This window comes from Lissotriton vulgaris, chromosome 7, assembly GCF_964263255.1.
Source record: "Lissotriton vulgaris chromosome 7, aLisVul1.2, whole genome shotgun sequence".
Taxonomy (NCBI): domain Eukaryota; kingdom Metazoa; phylum Chordata; class Amphibia; order Caudata; family Salamandridae; genus Lissotriton; species Lissotriton vulgaris.
This window is the reverse complement of record NC_141695.1, coordinates 1,741,011,498-1,741,020,482: the sequence shown is the minus strand read 5'-3', so window position 1 is coordinate 1,741,020,482 and position 8,985 is coordinate 1,741,011,498. Positions and strand designations below refer to the sequence as shown.

Below are 8,985 nucleotides of genomic sequence, written 5' to 3'. Positions count from 1 at the left end.
CTCGTGGGGTCCTGGTTCTGTAGCAGTGCTGTAGTTCGTGGGAGTCCAAGTTACGTGGCAGTGCTGTGACTCGTGGTGTCCTGGCCCTATAGCAGTGCTGTGGTTCATGGGGTCCAGGTTCTGTGGCAGTGCTGGCTCATGGGGTCCAGGTTCTGTGGCAGTGCTGTGGCTCATGGGGTCCAGGTTCTGTGGCAGTGTTGTGGCTCATGGGGTCTAGTTTATGTGGCAGTGCTGTTGTTTAAGGGGGCACTGGTACTGTAGCAGTGCTGTGGTTCACCGGGGTCCACGTCCTTTGGCAGTGCTGTGGCTCGTGGGGTCCTGGTTCTGTAAGAGTGCTGTGGTTCATGGGGGGTCCAAGTTCGGTGGCAGTGCTGTGGCTCATGGGGACCAGGTTCTATGGCACTTTAGTGGCTCAAAGGAATAGAGTTTGATCCGCACCGATTATGACATTTGACTTGCAATGTCTCTGGTCAATACACTGTTGACCTTTGCCTGCTGTTTTCACACCTACCTGACAGCGCTGTGAAACTCATCTGCGTGAAGTCGGCGCTTTATAAACAACGCACCGTTCTATTCTTCGTGGTGACGCGCTCCGGAGCTGTGCTGAGCCTCGCGCCCGTGCTTTGATGGCAGAGTTTTGATTCCTGTGGCCCGTGTGGTGGTGGCACTATTGTGCATACGGGGCCCGTGCTGTGACTGTAGAGCCATGCCATCTGTGGCCCTTTATTCGATGGCAGCGGTTCCCGTGGCCCCTGCTTTGCTTGCACCCTGACCTCGCGCCCACAGGGCCCCTGCTTTTATTGGCAGCTCTGCCTTCCACTGACGATTGTGCCTCGTGGTCACTTGAGTAAGCCATAATATTAGTAGCCGTAGTAGAAATATGGCAAACTAAACAAAAGCATGCATGGCTTTCACAGAAAGGTGGCTACAAGCACCAAAATGTTACTAGTCACCGTTGAAATCTGGCGACATGACGCAGAACATCGCGAGTAATGGTAGAAATATGGCGAAGTGCCCCAACACATTACTAGAGAGCATGCAAGTAACAAAACGGCCACAACTAAAAACCTACAAGCCACCTCGGAAACGTACCTGCGTGAAACAGCCCAACACAACAAAACACAGAAATAAGGCTAACTGAAGAGAAACATTACTGAGTGCCATGAGAATAGGGCTCAGAGAACCAAATTATTGCTAGCCATCAGAGGGCTAGGGCTCCCATTACCACAATATTACTAGCTAACATAGAAATATGGCTAAACTAGCCAAAATATTACTCTCTGCCCTAGCAATGTAGCAGAGCTAATCAGAATGTGACTGGCCACTTCAGAAATATGGCTATGTAATAGAAACATTACTGGTTGCCACAGTGCTTGGAATGATTAACCCAAAATAGGCAATGCGATTTTTAGCCTTCTCCACACGCTCATGGCAACACTTTTTTTGTTTAAATCCGTTAGTGGCTTTTTCACTTCCCCCAATTTTTTCAGAATTAGAACAGTGAACACACATCCTGGACTATTTGGGGGATATTGCATTTATTCTAGGACTGGGAGTAGGACAGTATATTTGCTGCCTTCCTGTTATCCCCAAATATCATCAGCTGCCTTGCAATGCCAAAGGAATGCGGCTATAGGAAGCAAAATATGATTCTGCACCTGTGCCTGCAAGTCCAGATGGAGCACACGTTCCTCGGTAGGCGGCCCCTGAGATGGCATTTGCATTGGAATTCCACTTTGCTTGGTCTAGTGACTTCATGCTAATAGTCCCACGGGTGCCAGGGGGCAGGAGGCCCTCCTCAGGCCGTGCGGTTTGTGGGGGTGGAGGCGGCTCATGACACATTGACCCTGGGCCTCCTGCTAGAGTTTGTGGCGGGCTGAGCTCCCACCGTCCCTCGGGCCTCGACAAGGAGGGGTCTTCCTGGGTCTTCTGTGAATTAAGGACCAGTGGATGGCGAGGGTGGTCTATGCCCATCCCATGCAGCACCCGAGGAGCTGATTTAATCATTCCGCTTTAATGTCCAGCCTGGGGTTCGGGGTGACCCGTGTCAGCCAGAGCCCCACAGAACCCCCACCTCAGCCTTCTGAGAAGTGGCTTCGTCCACGATCACATACAATGCAAGCGGCGGAAGGGTCGAGGCAGACCGAGGTCTGAAGGACAATATCGGATCACCTGCCAATCACTCAGCCCCGAGCCGGCTGAGAAGGAGTTCGATAACTTCGCAAAATCACGAGCAGTGTTCTTTTGAAGCTCCTGTTCACATACATATATGACATCTGGCGACGAGGATATCGTGGGCATCACATTAACATCGGTGGAAACGGCTGGTAACAAGAGGTGAAGGGGATAGAAAGAGAAGAAAATCAGTCACAAGAAATCGACTTTAGGTGCGCACCAAGGTCAGAGGAAGGGAATCAACGGAGGCAGAATAAACACATAACGTTTAGCGCAAGAGCGGCAACTCAAGTGCCTGACTTCAAGGACCCAGGTGAATCAAATCAACAAATCAGGTTGAAGAAATAAACAAAAGGACGAAACCAAGTACAGCAGGTTCGAGATATCATAGGTGAGCTCTGTACGGGGACATTTCGTTCACACATATTTACTTTTCGAGTATTTGACATTTGATTTAGAAATGCTTCTTTATTTTTTCCGAATGTGGGCTGTTGCGGCTTCTAATATCCTTTTTGTTGACCGGAGGGAGTGTTTGGATTACAGAGTTGAGAGTTGCACCTGTTTAAAAAGTACCTCACTGTCTTTGCGCACTCGAATGTTCTGACTCTATCTGGGCCTTTACAAGTAATTATTTCTCCATTAAACAGAACATCAAATATGAACTTCGTCTATCTCCCTTTTCCCCTTCTCCTTCGCTTCCTCTTTTACGTCATTTTCCATCCAGCCAATTCCATCCCTCTTCGCTGGTCCCTTCTCCCTCATCCCTGTAACTGCCACATTGGGTTCTACAGTAACCTTTCTATTCCGCCATCACAACCATTGCCATGTCCAACTCCACCCACCCACTCCTTATTATGGCTTCCAACATCACCACCTCTGGCTTCCACCATCACCACCTCTGCCTCCGTCCAACACCACCCCACTCCTTATCATGGCGTCTACCATCACCACCTCGCCCTCCACCTAAATCCACCCCACTCTCTGGCACAGCGCCCATCATCACCACCTCTCCGCCTATCCAACTCCAACCCATCCCTGTCATGGCGTCAAACATGACCACCACTCCCTCCATCCATCTGAACCCCACGCCCTGCCCTGGCTTCGACAGCGATGCAAAACTCCATAGCCTCTATGAGAAGGTCTGTTGATGGCTTTCGGAGGGTCCGTTGAGGCTGCCCGTGGCCTTTGAGGGCTTTTTAAGTGTCTGTTGGTGGCTCTTTCGGCATTTACGGTTTGTTGGGGGCACGCCAGAGGGTAAATAAAGGTTGCCTAAATGCTATGCGATGGTCTGTTTGGGGCGTGGTGAGGATCTGGTGCAGGCTCTGCAATGGTCTATTGGAGGTCCACATGGTTCTTTTATAGGCATGTGATGGTCTGATTGGGGCTAGGTGAGGGTCTGTTGACAAGACACTGCTTTAGGCTATCTCAGTTTCTGTTGGAGGCCAAGTAATAGTTTCTTTGGGGCTGGGTGAGGGTCTGTTGTAGGCTTTGTAATTGTCTGTTTGGGGCTGGGTGAGGGTCTGCTGCAGGAGACTGTTTTAGTCTATCTCAGGTTCTACTGGAAACCATGTATGGTCTGAGGCTATGCATGGGTCTGTTGGAGGCCATGTGATGGGTATGTGGAGGGTATTTGATGGTCTGCAGGATGCTGGTGTGTTCACCGCTAGATGACACCCTGTTAGAATTATGTGAGGGTCTTTTAGGTGCGACCGAGGATCCATTTGAAGTGGGAGGTGTTTTACTGGCAAAGTGCCGAATGTGTCTGCAGATCGCCCCGGCAGCACCACAGAGATGGGATCACGCTTAGGCACTATACCAGAGAATGCTTTACCTTACCCATACCAGGCTTCAAGTCGCTATGGTTCGTCCATTCAACTACTTAATTTAATCAACTGACCAAACTGTGAGGCTGGTGTTTTATAATCTTCAAAATCCCTTTCTCCGTCTATTTAGTCTAAAGTACTGAAGGCCAACCCTTTAATATTGCCACGATGCCAAGCAGTATCTCTTTGAACATATCCTGGGGAGTCAAAGTCAGGAAGATGTCAGAGTCAGAAGACCCCCAACCAAGACGGTCTAGTAGGGTCTCATGTCCATTCCCTTATGACTTAGAGGGTCTGTGGGGTCTCATACCTGTTTTACCAATGCCCTGGAGGATCTGTGAGGTTCTGGGAGCTCTGTGGGGTCCTACAGCTGTTTCCCTTATGACCTGCAGTGTCTCTAAAGTGGTCCAGGGGAGAGATGCGTCCGCTTACCTAATCCAAGAAGCAGGGGAGTCAATGCTCAGCCTTACTGGCTTATGGCACCCGTCCACTAAGAAGAATATTTTATATACTACTTTATCCAATGGTTTTATGTGTGTTGCATGAATTCAATATGTTTAGAAATCATGTTCAGCGATACCATAGCCCCAACCAGAAAGGTTGGTGGGTGGCGCTAATGGTGCTGCAAGCCCACCAGTAGCATTTAATTTACTGGCCCTGGGTATATGATTTACCACTATACAAGGGACTGACAGGTGTAGACCAATCCTACCAAGTTTATCATATAAAGCGTATGCACTTTAGCACTGAACAGCAGTGATAATGTGCCCAGAGTCCTAAAACTACGAACAACAGGTCAGAAAAAATACAGGAGGAAGGCAAAACTTTCTGGGGTGACCCTGCAAAAGTGCCTAGTCCAACAGTCACCAACTCCTAATACAAAGAAAGTCATGAGAACATGCTCAGGCTTCTGGGTAAAAAAGGGAAGATTAAATGCACCCATCAACTTGTTCACAGGAATAATCAATGGTTACAGTATCAATGCATGAACAAGAGACATGGATGCATGCTACCCTCGTGATGCATCTCAAATCAATGCTTATAGTACCAATGCGTGAACAAGAGACATGGATGCATGCTACCCTCGTGATGCATCTCAATTCAATGCTTATAGCACCAATGCGTAAACAAGTGACATGGATGCATGCTACCCTCGTGATGCATCTCAATTCAATGCTTATAGCACCAATGCGTAAACAAGTGACATGGATGCATGCTACCCTCGTGATGCATTTCAATTCAATGCTTATAGCACCAATGCGTAAACAAGTGACATGGATGCATGCTACCCTCGTGATGCATCTCAATTCAATGCTTATAGCACCAATGCGTAAACAAGTGACATGGATGCATGCTACCCTCGTGATGCATCTCAATTCAATGCTTATAGCACCAATGCGTAAACAAGTGACATGGATGCATGCTACCCTCGTGATGCATCTCAATTCAATGCTTATAGCACCAATGCGTAAACAAGTGACATGGATGCATGCTACCCTCGTGATGCATCTCAATTCAATGCTTATAGCACCAATGCGTAAACAAGTGGCATGGATGCATGCTACCCTCGTGATGCATCTCAATTCAATGCTTATAGCACCAATGCGTAAACAAGTGACATGGATGCATGCTACCCTCGTGATGCATCTCAATTCAATGCTTATAGCACCAATGCATGAACAAGAGACATGGATGCATGCTACCCTCGTGATGCATCTCAATTCAATGCTTATAGCACCAATGCATGAACAAGTGACATGGATGCATGCTACCCTCGTGATGCATCTCAATTCAATGCTTATAGCACCAATGCATAAACAAGTGACATGGATGCATGCTACCCTCATGATGCATCTCAATTCAATGCTTATAGCACCAATGCATGAACAAGTGACATGGATGCATGCTACCCTCGTGATGCATCTCAATTCAATGCTTATAGCACCAATGCATGAACAAGAGACATGGATGCATGCTACCCTCGTGATGCATCTCAATTCAATGCTTATAGCACCAATGCATGAACAAGAGACATGGATGCATGCTACCCTCGTGATGCATCTCAATTCAATGCTTATAGCACCAATGCGTAAACAAGTGACATGGATGCATGCTACCCTCGTGATGCATCTCAATTCAATGCTTATAGCACCAATGCGTAAACAAGTGACATGGATGCATGCTACCCTCGTGATGCATCTCAATTCAATGCTTATAGCACCAATGCGTAAACAAGTGACATGGATGCATGCTACCCTCGTGATGCATCTCAATTCAATGCTTATAGCACCAATGCGTAAACAAGTGACATGGATGCATGCTACCCTCGTGATGCATCTCAATTCAATGCTTATAGCACCAATGCATGAACAAGTGACATGGATGCATGCTACCCTCGTGATGCATCTCAATCCAATGCTTATAGCACCAATGCATGAACAAGTGACATGGATGCATGCTACCCTCGTGATGCATCTCAATCCAATGCTTATAGCACCAATGCGTAAACAAGTGACATGGATGCATGCTACTCTCGTGATGCATCTCAATTCAATGCTTATAGCACCAATGCGTAAACAAGTGACATGGATGCATGCTACCCTCGTGATGCATCTCAATTCAATGCTTATAGCACCAATGCGTAAACAAGTGACATGGATGCATGCTACCCTCGTGATGCATCTCAATTCAATGCTTATAGCACCAATGCGTAAACAAGTGATATGGATGCATGCTACCCTTGTGATGCATCTCAATTCAATGCTTATAGCACCAATGCATAAACAAGTGACATGGATGCATGCTACCCTCGTGATGCATCTCAATTCAATGCTTATAGCACCAATGCGTAAACAAGTGACATGGATGCATGCTACCCTCGTGATGCATCTCAATTCAATGCTTATAGCACCAATGCGTAAACAAGTGACATGGATGCATGCTACCCTCGTGATGCATCTCAATTCAATGCTTATAGCACCAATGCGTAAACAAGTGACATGGATGCATGCTACCCTCGTGATGCATCTCAATTCAATGCTTATAGCACCAATGCATGAACAAGTGACATGGATGCATGCTACCCTCGTGATGCATCTCAATTCAATGCTTATAGCACCAATGCATGAACAAGTGACATGGATGCATGCTACCCTCGTGATGCATCTCAATTCAATGCTTATAGCACCAATGCATGAACAAGTGACATGGATGCATGCTACCCTCGTGATGCATCTCAATTCAATGCTTATAGTACCAATGCGTAAACAAGTGACATGGATGCATGCTACCCTCGTGATGCATCTCAATTCAATGCTTATAGTACCAATGCATAAACAAGTGACATGGATGCATGCTACCCTCGTGATGCATCTCAATTCAATGCTTATAGCACCAATGCGTAAACAAGTGACATGGATGCATGCTACCCTCGTGATGCATCTCAATTCAATGCTTATAGCACCAATGCGTAAACAAGTGACATGGATGCATGCTACCCTCGTGATGCATCTCAATTCAATGCTTATAGCACCAATGCGTAAACAAGTGACATGGATGCATGCTACCCTCGTGATGCATCTCAATTCAATGCTTATAGCACCAATGCGTAAACAAGTGACATGGATGCATGCTACCCTCGTGATGCATCTCAATTCAATGCTTATAGCACCAATGCATAAACAAGTGACATGGATGCATGCTACCCTCGTGATGCATCTCAATTCAATGCTTATAGCACCAATGCATAAACAAGTGACATGGATGCATGCTACCCTCGTGATGCATCTCAATTCAATGCTTATAGCACCAATGCATAAACAAGTGACATGGATGCATGCTACCCTCGTGATGCATCTCAATTCAATGCTTATAGCACCAATGCATAAACAAGTGACATGGATGCATGCTACCCTCGTGATGCATCTCAATTCAATGCTTATAGTACCAATGCATAAACAAGTGACATGGATGCATGCTACCCTCGTGATGCATCTCAATAGAAACTAGGTAAAAACCCAGTGAATAAATACTAGCATTCGTGATGCCAAATTGTCTAGGGGAGAGACACCCAGCTAGGAACCAGTACTGGTTCTACCCAGGAAACGTGATCCTAATCAAGAAGTAATTTGCAGGGTATGTAAAAGCTTCAAAAATAAGAACCATAACGGAAAAAAGAAAGCCTAACACCAAGAGACAAATCTTATATCCACTCAAAGAAATTGATCATCGTAAATGTTCAGTAAAACGTCTGACAAAACGATGTTGTTCACCCATAGAGGTCTTGAAGAAAAGGGTAGGGATCCCAGTGCCCAGTGATTCCAACCATGTGTGGGCTCCTTCTTTTCCTCCTGAAATAAAATATAAAATAGATCATAATAAAACCAAGCAAATACATGTTACATCAAGAAAGAAGGCAACTCAAGCAGTATGTAGATACATGTTTTTGAATGGGACGAGTAATGGTTAAAAATCAGAATAGAGGAAGAATATCAGATCAGAACACATATTTTCTGTTTGATGGCACATTGCATCAAAAAAAAAACATTTCCTAATATTTGTTGGGATTGCTCCTGTAAGTGTTTTCCCAACTCCTTAACCATATATATATATATATTCACTGAAAAAATCATAGGTTTCAGGGACGTTGTAGTTATAAATTGGCATTTAAAAAACCTTAGAAATTCACTAAAAAAATACGGGTTTCAGGGACGTTATAGTTAGTTGGACATTTCACTCGTACAAAACCAGAGAAATTCACCCGTTATAGTTAATTGAACTAACTATAACTCACGCCCCCGCAATGCCTTGCTCATGATGTCACATATTACTTCATTTATGACATGGTCAGTGATATCACTGATGACATCTCAAATGACATCACTGATGACATCATCCAATGACTGTCTGTTTCTGTAAAGTTTAAAATATGTTTTATATATATAAATGCCAAGGTGTATTGAAGAATGAGTGGGTGTATGAGTATCTG

General features: G+C 45.6%; 1 protein-coding gene across 2 annotated transcripts in view; it reads left to right on the top strand.

Moving 5' to 3' along the window:
* The first annotated feature begins 1,825 nt into the window (after positions 1 to 1,825).
* TMEM52B (transmembrane protein 52B) overlaps positions 1,826 to 8,985 on the top strand; it is a 90,717-nt gene continuing 83,557 nt past the window's right edge. Inside the window, exon 1 of one of the 2 annotated variants that reach the window (XM_086933007.1) lies at positions 1,826 to 2,566. The gene's annotated coding sequence lies outside the window, so the exon portion shown is untranslated. Of the gene's footprint in view, positions 2,591 to 8,985 lie in introns of both variants that reach the window. The other variant, XM_086933008.1, reaches the window with a different exon arrangement.